Source organism: Lynx rufus, unplaced genomic scaffold, assembly GCF_022079265.1.
Source record: "Lynx rufus isolate CCGP_SWC_20201006 ecotype Redwood Valley unplaced genomic scaffold, mLynRuf1.p SCAF_11, whole genome shotgun sequence".
Taxonomy (NCBI): Eukaryota; Metazoa; Chordata; class Mammalia; order Carnivora; family Felidae; genus Lynx; species Lynx rufus.
In genome coordinates, this window is record NW_025814825.1 from 46973538 (window position 1) to 46990011 (window position 16474).

The following is a 16474-nucleotide window of genomic DNA, read 5'->3' on the forward strand; positions in this document are numbered from 1 at the left end:
TCTGACAGAGTTTACTAAATACGACAGTCTCTGTTTTGAAAACTGTGTTTGAGGAAAAAGTCAGGATAAAAAAAAAAAAAAGCAATGATATTCAAGATGAGATGTAAATGTGCAAATAAGGGCAATCGTATCTCTAAGGGATGGCATGGGTTTGTTTCTGTTTTTATTTTTGTTTTGGGGGAGACCGATTTTCAATTTCTCATTAGGCATGCAATATACCCATATTCATTCAAAACTGGTATTGTAGATTAAGGAATTTTAATCTGTCCTCTCCACATTTGCTCTTCAGTTCTTTTGCCTATCCCGAGCTATGGCTCTCTCACAACTCCCGTTTTAAAGTTCTCACTACTACTCATGATCCAATTTAAGTATCACCCTTGTCACAAGCCATCATAACCACCCCAGCCAGAAGGCCCCCGTCTCACCTTTACTTCCCTAGCAGTCCTGCCATCAGATGACCTGCTTCTTCTACAGTCTCGTATAAAGGTTCATGACTTTCTACACCATCTCACGCACACTTCTTTATCGGTATCCTGAACATACCAGGTGCTCAGCAAATACCTGTAGAATGAAAAGTTAGTAAGACTGTTTGCATAATGTTGTTAGTGTTGTCCCTGGCCCATAGTGTTCCTTACATGTTAGCCATTACTGATAGAAATAAGAAAACATTCTAAATACTTTTGTGCCTAATTCTACGGTTTTGTGTCCAATTCTATTCTATTCTATTCATATATATTTTTTTAAGATAAAGATGTGAATCATCCCCAGGGTCAATTTTTAAAAAAGCTTTTATTTAAATTCCAGTTAGTTAACAGACAGTGTAATGTTAGTGTCAGGTATACAATATAGTGATTCATCACTTCCATACAACACCTGGTGCTCATCCTTAATCCCCATCGCCCATTTAACACATCCTCCAACCCACCTCCCCTATAGTCAATATTTAATGATATAGAAGGTACAAGCAAATTCCAAAAAGAAGCTTAATTCCTATTCTCAGATTACGCGTTTTGTAGCTAAAGATTGCATGCTTGCCAACACAAAAGTGATATAAAACAAACTAGTATGTCTTTATGTCTTACTAGGAAAACCAGTACCTGATTTAAATAGTGGGTTTCAAATTTCAGGAATTTCTGTACACATATGTGTACGTGAACAAAAGGGAGATAGGTATTTCCTATCATGTGAAATAGAAGGTTTGCTCACTGTCAAGGACACAGATCAATCTGTCATCCTTGTTTCCCCAAAACTTTACTCACAAGTACAAAGAGCTCAATACCCTCAAATGGAAGACACTAAAACATTGCCTCTGACCTGGGTGGAGCTCCAGAGAAAAAGCTGACTATGTGTCATCAGAAAGAAGAAAGCACATAGTCTAGATTCCTAGAGAGGAGATTCAAACCGGTCCATCTGCCTCCACATCTTATACTTTCTTCCTCTACAGCATCTTGCTTTCCATGTCACAATGCACTAGCCTTCATAATTAGGGCCAGACCCCTGATCAGAAAAGAAAAACTACAACTTTGTTAAAGAAAGTCAATTCTACTCAAATTTAAAATGTCAACTGAAAAAAAAAATCTTTTACAAATGATCACCAAACCTGGTTTTCACAGCCAATGTCCAGCTAAAATCAGATTTCTTGTTGATTCAGAAATGAATGAACTAAGACTAGAACTCAAAATTTTCCTATGAACTTGTGCTCAGTGAATCACTCAAGTGTTGACTTTTAAGGCTCTCTGAAGATGAAGAGAAGGGGCGCCTGGGTGGTTTAGTCTGTTGAGTGTTCGCCTCTTGGTTTTGGCTCAGGTCACGATCTCAGGGTTTGTTGGTTTGAGCCCCATGTCAGCCTGTTTGGGATTCTCTTATTTCCCTTTATCTCTGCCCCACCTCTCCTTGCTTGGTCTGTCTCTCAAAATAAGTTAAAAAATAAACTTTAAAGATGAAGAGGACAGTATGAGAACAATGTAATCACTATTGGAACTAAGGAATGAAATTTGCCAGGTATGTATTAAAAGCATTCCTTTTTTGGGGCGCCTGGGTGGCGCAGTCGGTTAAGCGTCCTGGACTTCAGCCAGGTCACGATCTCGCGGTCCGTGAGTTCGAGCCCCGCGTCAGGCTCTGGGCTGATGGCTCGGAGCCTGGAGCCTGTTTCCGATTCTGTGTCTCCCTCTCTCTCTGCCCCTCCCCTGTTCATGCTTTGTCTCTCTCTGTCCCCCCAAAAAATAAATAAACGTTGAAAAAAAAAAAAGCATTCCTTTTTCTCAAGATGGAGCATCTATAACCAGGATGTGCCTCTTCCTGAACTCCTCTGAAGTTAATTCATGACGCATAATTTTACAAACAGATCTTAACAGCCTCGGATTTCTATGGCCTACATTAAAATCCACAAGGCAGGCATTAATTTGGGAGTCAGATCAAAAAAGTTTCCAAATTGTGCTCTGTCCCTGACACTCACGTAAGAGCCTGAACATGTGACTTATTCTTTCTGAACCATGGTTTCCTAGTTGGTGTAACATAAGTGATCATTTAAGCCTCACAAAATTTGTGAATTTTTTTTAAATGATGAATATAATGGATTTTCAAAAAAAATACTGTCCTGGTTTAATTGCCAAGGCTGTGTTGATACATGTCAGGTCTAAAAACAGCTGAAGGAGAAGACATACATGTCAAAAAACCAGATGGTCATGCAATTTGATAAATGCAACATTAATATCATCATAATGGCATACGTTATGTATGCAGAGGACTGTCTGAGCAATGTTGCCCGTGAGAAAGAGATGGGGGTAAGAAACTGAAACATACAATTATATTCAGCATAAAAATGTGAGGAAAAGATATTCATGCTTACCACATACTTACCAAGAATTTCATCGGGATTAATGAACTTGTGCTAGTTAGCATTTTGAAACTCAGTGGAACAAAGAATAATACACACAACACACCCCGCCAGGCAGTGAACAGAATCATATAAAGTTAGATCATGTATAAAATAAGTTGTGTAGAAGCAATACGTTCCTGCTCCTGACAAATGATCTGTTCGGCATCTTGCATGCTACAGTATTCCCTCATTTGGTCCAAATCTTGCCGTGGTTCTCATCAAAAAAGTCTTGCCTGTATGCCAAGGCTGCAAATGTCAATACCTGAATTTACATAATGGCTCAAAATCTTGAAAATTCCTCTGAACTCACTCTCTCAGTCCCTCTCTCTCTGCCTCATACGTGCGCACACACACAGACACACACATATACATAATAAAGAAAGGACTGATCACGTGCAAGGCAAAAGGTACATCCTCAAATGGCTGTCCCAAGAGCATCAGCAAAATGCACAGAAAGTAGACAGGAAGAAGAGGAAAAGGAGGTAAGAAAACCATTCAGAATTTCTGGAAAGTTATGTGGGCAGTCTATAATCACCATACCTTTGATTCAGGTGTTAGTATAACCATTAGTCTTTCTACGGCTTTTAGCTGAAGATCGGAAAGAGACAGATCCAGAGGACGTGTGACACCTATGCCCCACTTCTTTCTGGGGGGAGGAAATCAAAGTGGCAAATCATGACCTTCTGATTTTGTTTTCATATTTGGGGTTGATGAACTGTTGTTCCCTTTAATGATCTGAGAGAAAGAAAAGTGTTGGAAGTAGCAGCGACACACGTGTTTAGGACTTGACAACAACAATGCCCTTTCATGTGCGTCAAGATGTGTCATTCTGTCGATTAATCCTGATTGGCACTGACCTTGCTTTACAGATGAGAAATCGAAAGTCAGATTATGTCAATTTGCCCAAGGTACGTGACAAATAAATAGGGTTAGAATTCAAATCTCCCCTGTTTTTCATTGCACCAAGTTGCCTCCATTTGAGAGGTTACTTCTGATTCTACGCACTCCAATTCACAAAAATAATAAGTTTATCTCCCCCAAGATGCTGAAACAGATATATCTGGCTAGATGAAACGGATTATTACCTCTTCTCCTGAGGACAGAGAGAGAGAGAGAGAGAGAGAGAGAGAGAGTGAGAGAGCGAGCGCAAAGGTATGGGGTGTGTGGGGGGTTAAGATTAAGAAATGACAGACTTCAATCAAGAGAAAGCTCACGAGGTAGCAGACTTTGAGTGCTCAAACACTGACAGCCACCATACCTATTACTTACTACAATAAGTAACCTTAGTAGACTTCCTTCCTGCACATAACCCATCCAAGATTTGAAAAACATTGTCCCTATATGACTTGTAATCATCAGCATCTGACCATGCTTGCAACACACACACACACACACACAACACACACACACACACACAGGCAATACATCTTAGTAAGTCCTTAAATACACAAGTATCTGGTTTGCCAAAGATGCTTTTTCCCCTCTCTCATTCTGTTTGAAATCTTTCAGGACGAGGTAAGGGATAATTTGCAGCTTGGATAACAATATGTATTTCCAGACCAAAGTTCTTTACTTCGTACTGGATGTGTTTGAAACTTCCGTTTACAGCCAGAAATTCTGAGTTAACTACTTGAAGAAGGAAGAAAGTTTTAACAATTTCGAATTTAAGCAGAATGAGTAATTTTAGTGGTAATGATACTAAGGATGTGCGATTGTTAAAGAAGGCAGGGAGAGCAAAGGTCTCCAGGAGCTCCATGGAAATTATCTCTCCCGCAACTGTTGAAGTAAACGTGCATATGAACAACATATGAACCGGAACCTGTGTCCTCAAGGCTACACACTAGGGTATTCTGGATGCTCTCAGGACAGGGCTATGAAATACTAAATGTTGTTACTATGATCTGCATCAATACATTTCAAAAAAATGTTTAACGTTCATTTTTTGAAAGAGAAGAGGGTGTGAGCCAGGGAGGGGCAGAGAGAGAGAGAGAATCCCAAGCAGGCTCCATGCTGACAGCACAGAACCCAATGTGGGGCTTGAACTCACGAACCATGAGATCATAATCTGAGCGGAAATCAAGAGTGGTACGCTTAACCAACTGAGCCACCCAGAGGCCCCTGCATCAGTACATTCTAAACCCATGTCCCACAGAATTCCTAATGAACAGATTTTATCTTACAATACTCGAAACTTCCATTTCAGAAGCTCACAATGTGCCTAACTAAAGTACCACGTCTCTGGGAAGCCTTCTGGCAATTATTCTACAAATGAAAACACAGTAGTAGGTGCTAACCAGGATAATCTGTGCATATTTCAAAGAGCAATCTCTGTTTCCTGATTAAATCCACCACTCACTTATGTTTATTTTTGGTGTGCCCTTGTTCCTAATGTTCTCAATGTCTGCTTGATGGCAGCCTAGAAAACTTTCACACACTTTGTTAATGGTCTTCAATCGTAAACACCAAAGCTGTTGTTTTCTCTGCCCACGAGTTTCCAGGTTCACTTTAAATTGACTCTCTGACAGTGAGGAGCAGCAGATTTCTTCCCCAAATTCTAAAACGTCCTCTGACATGGCCAAAAGTCACTGGCTTTCATCCCAAGCCCATCACACATACTGTCCCCAGTGTCAGCCTCCTGTGATCTATGGATCCCTTCACCTCATAAAGAAGGGTCAATCCTTTATGTATGCTCTTTGCCAAAGGAGGGCACACAGTGGGGGAGGACAGGGGGCTGCTGTCACTGGTGTACTGATGTTTCTAGGACTGGATCACACTGGAAAACAATCAACCATTCTCCAGCTGCAAAAGCCCCAGCTCTAAATATACACATACACACACACGCTCTTAGAAGGTCGTGCAGACTCTCTCTGTAACTTACATCTATCTCCTGAATGCCCAGAGGGAGGGACTGCACCAAAGGACAATGCCTGTCACTGCAGTTCTCCACTTTCAATTCCCTTACTAATAATTCATCTTGGACTTACTGGAGCCATGAGTAAGTCTGCAGCAAGTACAAGGGAAATCCTTCCTGAGAATGTCAGACTGCCCTAAAAGTTAACCCTCTCACCCCCACATCCCAGGTACTTAACAAATCCACTCTTTGTCTGGGCTTCAGACCATGGTGACAGAGTGTAGGATTTACCTGCTAACTCAGAAGTTTCTTGCAGGGTTGGGGCTTGGAGAAGGAGGGCCCGGGGGAATGGAAGCATTTTGGAGGTGATACAGCTCCTGGCAGGAGTCCGGCAGTGGCTTCTTTCTGCACAGTTCCCAAGTCAGAAGCCTAATAGGCCCCTCCCCACCCGACGCACCAACACACTTTAGCGCTTACCCCCCTCACCCCTCACCTCTCCGATCGCGCCTCGCCGCCACTTCGGGACTCAAGACGCGGTGGTGGTCACCCAGGTGGGGTGGCCTTTGTGTGCGGAGACCCGGTCACCGCCAACGTGCGGATCGTCAGCTCAGCTCCTCCAGCCCCGCAGCTCGTAGCTCTCGGTTACTCTAGCAGAAGAGTTCCAGGGTCCCGCTGAGCAAAGTCCCCCGGGGCTTTCTCGGCAGCTCGACTCCGGCTCCCCGCGCAAAGCCCGCCACTCTCCGGGAGGGGAGGGAGTGGCCGCAGCCCGGCCTCCCGGCTTCGGGCGAGGGCGTCTCCCGGGCGGGGCCCTGGGACCGCGGGACACCTCCGGCGCCGCCGCCACAGGAGCCCTGGGCGCCGAGGACCCACAGCCCCGCGCCAGCGAGGAGCGCGCTCCCCGGGCGGGGGAGCCACTGCCGGCGTCCACTTTTCCCGTCGCGGGAGCGGAGAGCAGCGGAGAGCGGGCCGGAGCGGAGGCGGCGGCGCGGGGCCCTCCGCCGGCCGGCCGTGGGGGGCGGGCGCTCAGGACCCCAACTGCGTCCGAGTTGGGCCGCGGAGGGGGCGGGCGGAGGCGGCGCGGGGCGGGGCTCTCCGCTGGCCGGCCGGGGGGCGGGTCGGGCGCTCAGGACCCCGACTGCGTCCGAGTTGGGGCGAGGAGGGGGCGGGCGGGGCGGAGGCGGCGTCGCGCGTTGAATCCCGCGCGCCACGTGGGCGGGAGCCCGAGTCTGGCGACCCCGGCAGGCGCGGTCTCTGAGTGGCGGGGACTCCAAGTCCGCGCCCTGCTCTCCCCACGGCTGGGAGCGGGCTGGGAGCTCCTGGGACCCTCCCCTCCTGCTCTCCGCCCTTCCCTTTGTTCCTCTTGTGTCCTCTCCTCCTGGAGTCCAGATTTCCTCTGCAGCCAGGACTCTTGCCAGCGTCTTTGGCTGGAGAGGGGTTGAGGGATTCCTTGTCTTTCCCTTTAGTCTCTGTCATTTGGAACCTTGATCTAACCCAGAGCACAGGCAATGTATCTTGGCCTGGGACGGTCGCCAGAGGGACAGTAGAGGGAATGGTGTGCGGTTGTATGTGTGACGATAGATAGATAGATATTCCATCATCTATCTCTCCAATGATGGTATGTGTATCTAGAGGTTTCTCCATCACTCGCCATGCTTTGCTCCCTTTTCGTGATCTTCCATAACATTCATTCTAAACCCAGTCTTTTTGCATAACTCATTTGAAAGAGCACTTTGCTACTAGCCATGTTCTAAATGTTTTGTGAACATACCCTTCCACCTTCTTTAGGACAAGACAAAGTCCTGGGTGAAACAAAAAAGGAGCTCAGACTGTGGGCGTGGGACCATTTTGGCTTTTGCAAACTATTACAATCCCGTGGCTTAGCACAAAATCCAAGATTTAATAGGAAATCAGGAATATACTAGAGACATGTATTGATTGCACCTGTTATAATAGTTGAGTAGGTTCACCGGTTGCTTGTATCAGTCTTTACCCTTCTAGTAAGAGACAAGCCTTCTGAAATCTTGGGATAAATTTTCATACAATTTGCAGCCTTATATTTGTTTATAAATCTGCCACTAATTTGCTGTGATATCTCAGGACTCATCAGCTTGGTTGCTTAAACTTGAAAATGAAAGGGTTGCAAGTGGAGAACATTCCACAAAATAAAGGACCAATAGAATTAAAAATGTCATCATCTGGAAGGACAAAGAAATTGAAGAACTGCCCCCAGTTAAAGGAAATTTAGGAGACAAGAAAACAAATGGCAGGATCCTGGATTGGTTCCTAGACCAGGAAAAGGACATTAGTGAATCAACTGGCAAAATTTGAATCAGGTCTACAAATCACTTGACAGTATTAAATCACATTTAATTTCCCAGTTTTGAAATTGTACTATGGTTGTGTGTTTTTTAATTTGTGGAAGCTGAATAAAAAGTATACAATAATTTTACTTTTGCCACTTTTGTAGTCTGGTACTATTTTCAAATGAAAGTGGAAAAAATGGCCTTAAAAAATATGACAAAATGATTAGATTAAATGACCTTTAAAACCTTTTGGAGACCAGAATTCTTCGACTGTGGGAGTATAATATAATATCTTCCAAACCAGTTCTCATGCTGCTGCTGTTATAAAGTTCAAATGGAGATTTTAGGGAGGAAAAATGACTTCGGAAATTGCAAAGTATTTTTTAAATTCTAAAACTTTTCAAATTGACAGTTTATTTTTAGAAGGGTGAAATGCCTTCAGATTCCTGCACAGCCTTCACAAAAGTAATAACACTCCTGTATGCACATGTAAGCACCTAATATTCAAAAAATAAGTGTCAGAAAGGCAATAGCCACAAAAACAAAATAGTAAAAACATCTTTTAAATATGTACTTTGTTTCCTTTGCGGTAACTTCATTGAAAAATATGATGGGACCACTTTAAAGAAAACAGGGGAACCATTACTTAATAATCAAACCTTTTTTTGACTTCTGTAAGATGTGTTTTTGGAAGAATCTTTTTTTTTTAATGTTTATTTATTTTTGAGAGAGAAAGAGCATACGTGGGGGAGGGGCAGAGAGAGAGCAAGACCCTGAATCCAAAGCAAGCTCCAGGTTCTGAGCTGTCAGCACAGAGCCCCAGCTGGAGGTGGAACCCATAAACCAGGAGGACATCATGACCTGAACCGAAGTCAGATGCTTAATCCAGTAAGCCACCTAGGTGTCCCTGGAAGAATCTTCAGATTTACTCTTTAGATTAATCTAATATGAGCAAATGTAAGCAAAACAGCCATCTCAGCCATTAAATTTCAGTGTTTCTATGAACAAGAAAGTGTCATAAATGGTAGATTAGTTCAATCATTAAAGGAGCCTAGAATATTCTTCCCAAAAATACCCATACTACTCATGAATAAGAGCTTATCCTTGGAAAACAGACCTGTGCCCTGCTAATAAAGCAACATGCCTGTGGTCCTTCTCCCTCCCTGAGCCACAACTACTATTTGTGAAAACCCAGAAAACCTGTTTCTCTCTTTTCTCACAATGGTTTTAGAAATTCGCAGATGCATTTGTTTAGTGTCCTTTCTAAAAGCCTTCCTACCTCCTCTCTAGGCATGATAAATGTGTGAAAATTATTTCACAGCTGGGAAACAAGATTGCAAGTAGGTCCCTATACAAATATGGAACTTTGTTTTACCCATAAAGCAAATGAAAAAAGAAAGAGAATAAATACATTGGAAAGATAAGAACTAATGGTGATTCTGAAACAATGTTTTTAATATTCTAGTCAGAGATTATTGATTATCTGCCTAGCATAAAAGCAAAAATGCATAACCAGACTGAAATAGTTCCCAGAGAAAATTGGTAAAGATACACATGCTTTGTTTTGTTTTGGTTTGGGTTTTCCTCCATATAAATGTTACTTTCCCCAACCTCCCAAATACACTTTCTAGGACAATTCACTTATAGATGTGGTCCAAAAATTCATTTATGGAAATTTACTGAAGATGGGCATTTTTTGATGTATATTTAAAAATTTTAACTGTATTTTGCAGAGCTGTTGTGGATTTACCGAAGAATTACAAGGATATTCAAAGAGTGGGATCTTAAGGTGGCCATTCCTCGGTGAGAGTGGCAGGAAGAGGCAACCTGGGACCGTTGCCCACCTTGTATCAAGTGAACATGCAGTAACTCAATGTGGAGTTTCACTCATAAAGAAGCCGGTCATTGTCCCCACCTCCAAGACCAGACCAGTGCGTCAGATATTTTGCCCACAGGGCGAGGCAGCCCAGAGAACAGAGCTCTAATCTCATCTCTGATCCCCAAGAAATTGATTGCAATTTCAATGAAGTACAGAGAAGTTCAAGCCTAAGAGCGCTCTGAAAAGCAGTAAAAGTCATGGTGAAAGGCAATTGGGAGGAGACCTATAGATTCATTGGTGACAAAGGCTAACGGGGAGTTGTCCTCATTTTGGTGGAGACAAATGAGGACAGTGCCAGCTGGGAAGAACTCTCTTGAGTCAAATATCAGTCACAGACCTCAGGAACTATCCCTTGAAAGGAGTCTAAATTTGATTGGATTAGTCTGTAAAGGAAGTTACCTCTCAAGGAACTATTGAAAACAACAGAGCAACTAGTTAGCAATTTAGTGGAGCTAACAACTGTGTGTGATTAGGAAAAGAGAGTGCTCCACCATAAGCACCATCACCCTAGGGTAACTGTGGACAAGTCGGTGTACCCTGAAGAGCAAATCCGAGGCTTCACATTGGGTGTGTGGTGGGGCCCTGGGGTTGCGGGGAAGATAGATTTAGGAAAATAATTCGGACAGTTAACAAAGATACAAGCAAGCAAGGTAGTAATACTAAGGCCTGGGAAGAGAAGGAAAGTGCTAGAATTGTTCCAATGTATTATTCAAAATGTCACACACACACACACACACACACACACACACACACAAATACTGGAGCCCAGCAAAAATGTGGAAAAGAATAACCCATATACTAGGGGAAAAAAAAAACAACAGATTATGGAAAGCGCCCATGAGAACATTCAAGTGTGCCATATTTCTTTTTAATTGAAGTATAATTAACATACAATATGGTATTAGTTTCCCATGTATAACATAGTGATTCAATAATTCTATACAAAATAAATATAATCATCACAATAAATGTAATCACTATCTATCACCAAACAATGCTATTATAGTATTATTGATTATATTCCCTATGCTGCACTTTTCATCTCCATGACTTATTTATAACTGGAAGTTTGTACCTCTTAATCCCCTTTATCTATATCAACTATCTGCCCCCCCCCCATTTTTCCCCTCTGGAAAACATCAATTTGATCTCTGTACTTAAGAATCTGTTTTTGTTTATTTGTTTTGTTTTTCAATTCCACATGTAAGTGAAATCATTTGTCTTTCTCTGTCTGATTTATCGAATGTCAAATTTAACAGACTTAAAAAAGTACTCATTAGAGTACTCATTACTCACTAAAAGTACTCATTAGGGAGGCCTGGGTGGCTCAGTTGGTTAAGCATCTAACTCTTGATTTCAGCTCAGGTCATGATCTCATGGTCGTGTTGGATGCAGCCCCCTGTCAGCCTCTGCAGTGGGCATGGAGTCTGCTTAAGAATCTCTCTCTCCCTCTCCCTCAGACCTTCCTCTGCTCAGTGCATGAGCACTCTCTCTCTCTCTTTCTCTCTCTCTCTCTCAAAAAAAATAGTCATTATAAATATGCTCAAAAACACTAAAAGAAACACTGATTAAAGTTAAAAAAGTATGATGATGATATGTCAAATAAGTAATATCAAAAACAGAGACAGAAATTATAAAAAAGAACCAGATGTAAATTCTGGAGTTGAAAATTACATACAATCAAAAATAAATTCATTAGAGTGCTCACCGGTAGATTTCTTCTGGCAGAAGAAAGCATTTGATGACATTAGATAGATGTACAGAGATTACACAATACAAAGAACACAGAGAAAAAGAGGAATAAAGAAAAATAAACAAAGTTTCTGATAAATGTGGGACACTATTAAGCTCCCCAGCATGTTATAATGAGAGTACCAGAAGGAGAGGAATCATAGAAAGGAGCAGATAAAATATTTAAAGAAATAATAATAGATAGCTTTCCAAATTTGTTTGAAAATTTCAATCTACATATCCAAGAAACATAACCTTATTAGATTTTCCAAAATATTTATTTTATGGCATGGCTTAAAACACACTATTAAATCAAAATAATCTTGAAATCGCCTAGCATATTTTATTTTTGTTGTTCCATTTCATACATTAGTCTTGAAATGAACCATCCCCAAGCAAACCCTGTAGTTCTCTAACATACTAATCCAAATTAAACAAAACAAAACAAAACAAAACAAAAAAACATGATGTACCAAATTCACAAAGCCAACATGGAAAAGAAAAGCTTTTACAGAAAAGCTGTAAAGCATACATGGAAAGAACTAATTGGAGAGCCCAAATTGTTCATTATAATTTCTTTGGGATCATTAGCTAGAAGAAGGGCAGCAAGAGAGGTGGACATCTTTCCAAACGTTTCCCTAAGGAATAGTGACAGGCCATGTCAGGAGAAGACATTAGTTCTTTTCATCTAGTTTCAAAGAGCTTATCCAAAGATGAATGAGGTTAATTGAAGCCAATTCACTAGATTTAGGGGCCTACTGTTCCAACAGAATATATTTGTATAAATTGAGTAGCGGCCTTTGCAGTGGCAGAGAAATAAAGTCCCTTTCTCACAGTAGATTTTGAGTTGACGTTCAACTGGAGGAGAGGAGAGATTTCAATGGTAAATTGAATTCAAACTTTTGACTCAACTTGGATTGGATATTCTAATTTTTGATTGAAATTTGCTTTGTGACTTAAAGTGAGATTTTCTCTTCCCAAAAAATGAACATAAAAGTCATGAACCTGGAGGATTTTTACTCAGGGCCAGAAAAAGATCTGCTCCTCAATATTGTAAAGGAATAATGAGAGATAAAATAAAGTTGCATTTTGATTATGCCATAAGTCATGCTTAATCAATATACTGGTTTCACACATGTTGCATCTTAAACAATTTGCCTCAAATTCAGGATGCTTAATGAGCCAGAGCTCAGCTAATAGCAAGTCTGTTCATGGACAAATGCCAGATTTTCAAGGCGGCATCAGCTGTGTGTGTAATTTTTAAAACCTTTTGTAATGATTTGGAGTAATTTTGCAACGGCAATTCAGCATAATGAATGAAGATTTTCTGCCTTTCAGTGTAATCCTTTTTTTGAAGTCTTAACTCTGCCATACTTTAGTTGTGTTGTATAGAATGCATTACACATTTCATAGGACCATGTAATGAACTACTGGTGTGGGTGATTTTTAATATAGACGGGATGCAGTACTACAAAATTATCTAAGGGTATTAATGTCTGAGTGAAATATGAATTCCTGCTTCTATCCATTTACTTGTAATATGACCTTTGGCAAGTTGTTACCTTCTCTGAACCTCATTGCCTTCTACTTAAAGTGACTGCCCTACATTCCTACAGAATGTGTGTAGACTGAAAAATATTAATATTTGAATAACACTGAAGAGTTTAAAATGTTTTAGAAATTCGGGACACAATGGTAATTTTAAAAGATCATAAAACAATGTAGTATGAACCCTGACTGGAAACATTCCATAGCGCTTTCAATGGCAGGAGGCAATTCTAAAGGTTATCAGCCATATCTACTCCCTCCTCCTCATCCCATTTTTATCCTTACCCAGATGCTATTCATCCCCTAAATGTCTCAGGCACAGGTATTTATCAAAAAAACAGAGATGCCAAACACAGATTCTCAAAAATCTATTTCATTTTTAGAAAGAAGAGTTCAAAAAAGCAAACAATAATATTTGTATTTATTTTATTTATTATTGTATATGTCATTTATTTACTAATTTATTTATTGTATTATGTATTACCTGTTATTTATAAAAATGGATGGAGAGTGGGGGAAATCAGGAGATGTTGGCCAAAGGCTACAAACTTGCAATTATGAGATGAGTAAGTTCTGGGGATCTGATGCTCTGCATAGTGGTATTGTATACTTGAGATTTTCTCTGTGAGTAGACCTCAGGTATTCTCACGACACACACAACAAATGGTGACTATGTGAGGTGATGGAGGTGTTAACCAACTTGATAGTGGTAATCAACCCAGGATGTATTGGTACATTATCATCATATTGTGCATCTTAAAAAAAGTCACAGTGTATGACTGAAATATATATAATTTTTATTTGTCAATCATACCTCAGTAAAGCTGGAAAACATGTACAAATAAAATTTTGAAAAAAATAGAATAATGGGAAAGAGTAAGCCATGTGACAAGGGTGAGTGTCTTAGGAAATAGAAATAACTGCCATGATGCTAAGAAGAGACGAAGCTACAGAAGGATAAAAGAGAACAGTGTGGAGAGCACAGGGTGAAAAACAAGGACAAGGGTATTAAACAATAGTAGGCCAATATTCAGAAGGCATATCACATGGGTCTTTGTAGGTTAAGGCAAGGAAAAGGATCCTACCTGTAAAGAACTTAAAATTTGGTGGTGTGTTAAGTACAGCCATAAAAAAAAAAAAATCATATTAGACAAACCAGCTAGGGATTGAATCATTATAGTTTATCACATTAAAAAATTATTTAGTTTTTACAGTTCAATCTAACTTATTCATGGCCTATTTTGAGCCAGGTCACGTAAAAGAAACAAACCTATAAATGACAGTTTGGAACAAAGTTCCTACTTGGAAGAACTCAACCGAGGTAAGATATTACATTGTGAATATAATGGTGGAGACAAGCACAGGGATGTATGTAGATGGACCAAATCTGGTGTAAGAGGAAGGTTTCCTGGAGGAGGCAGCTGAAAAAGAAGCAAAGGGCTTTACAGATCAAGTGAATAGCTTGATTAATGATATGGAATTATAAGACCCCATGAGGCAAAATGCAAAATTCAGTACTGCTGAGAAAAAAAGTGAAAAGCATGAATTACACAATTCTGTTTTGAATGGTCTTCCACTCACCCATTTCCAAAACCACATATATGTGTGTCTTTATCTGTTCTTACAGGCTCAGGCTCAACTCAAATATCACCTCCTCCCTCTCCGAAATATTTTCAAATGCCCATGGAAAGAAATGTTAGCATGTCTTGTGAGCTCATAATGAATTTCCACCACATGTTAAATTCTATGTAGGTAGGATTCATGTCTAATTTATCTCTGTTCCTACTATGATGCCCAGTAGGGGTTTGCCCATGATAGGAGGTCGAAAACTTCTACTGAATAAATGAATTAAACTAATCTGTGTGAAGAATCATCTCCAAATTGATTATCATTACCAGCTTGTATCTCAAAATTATTTTCACTAGGTTTGACTCAGTCTTGAAACAATAGTTCCCCAAACTAATTAGGCTATTATAACTTCTATTTGAAAGACATCATTTTCATTATCCCCTTTCAATTCCAACAATACTGCCCCTACTCATTGTTTCTAGAATGTAATGACTATATGGTACCTAGAATTTTAGACACAAACTATACATTAAAAAGTATCCATTCAGTGATCTCAAGTCTGGTTGCACATTTAAATCACTTGCATACTGTTAAAATATCTATTTATGGGTTTTACTTTCTGGAAAATCAATTTAATTGACCCGAGGTGGGGGCCTGGACATTAAAACCATGGTTTCAAACCAATGAACTTCATTACATTGTGCATTATGAAACTAATTACCTATTACAAATAAGAAAGGCTAATTCAGGAAGGTGAAGTGACTTGCCCAAGAGTCACAGATGAATCTAATTGTAGTAAAGCTCTACCTGGAGGCCAACTCCTTCCTTCTTTCCTTTCCTTATCTCTTTCTTTCTTCTCAAATTATCAAGTACAAGCATCCTTTTTTTGCAAAAGGGTAACTGACCATTGATTAGAAATGAGGATTCATTGTTGCAAACCTAACAGTTTGAACTTAAATAAAACAGGCAAACATTGTGATCTCCCACAAAATTAGAATTTCTGATATTCCAGCCTAAATGTGTCATAGGTATATGATGTGAACCCTCTGTGGAGACCAGATCGGTTCATGGTATCCATACACAAAATGTCAATTACTATCTCTTTGCCTTTGGTCATACTATTCACACTACCTGTAATACCATTTATCCCTTTGGGCTTCTCAATTAACCCTTATTCTTTCAGGACTAACTTAAATCCCATGTTGACATTTCCAGTCTATCTAAACCTCTCCTTTCTCTGAGTTCCTATTGCAAGTGTCATTGGAAGATTGAGATTACTGCCTCTCTTTGTGAGATACCTTTAGTTAAAAGTAATAGATGTTAGTGAAACTAGCGTAAACAAGTAGAAGACTTAGAACAACACAAGTGTATCTTTTACAACCCAAGAGACATCATGAATGTGGACCTTATGAGGGACTGGAACCAACAGCAGAAAGCCTTCAAGAACCAAAGCTTTAAAGCTACCTCTTCTTTTCTCTCTCTCCCTCTTTCCCTCCCTCTCTTCCTTATCTTTTTTTTTCATTTTTTATGTGTTTTGGGGGGTAAATATTATAAATAAGTGTCCAGTAAAAACTCCCATAATTCAAATATTGTGGGAAAGAGACTCTTACTGACCCAGCTGTATCCAGGTGTCCATCCCTTGTCTCACTCAAAGCGTGACCCAATCATAGTTTCAGTAGAGCTGTGGGTGTTTTAATTTATTTTTTCACTTGATA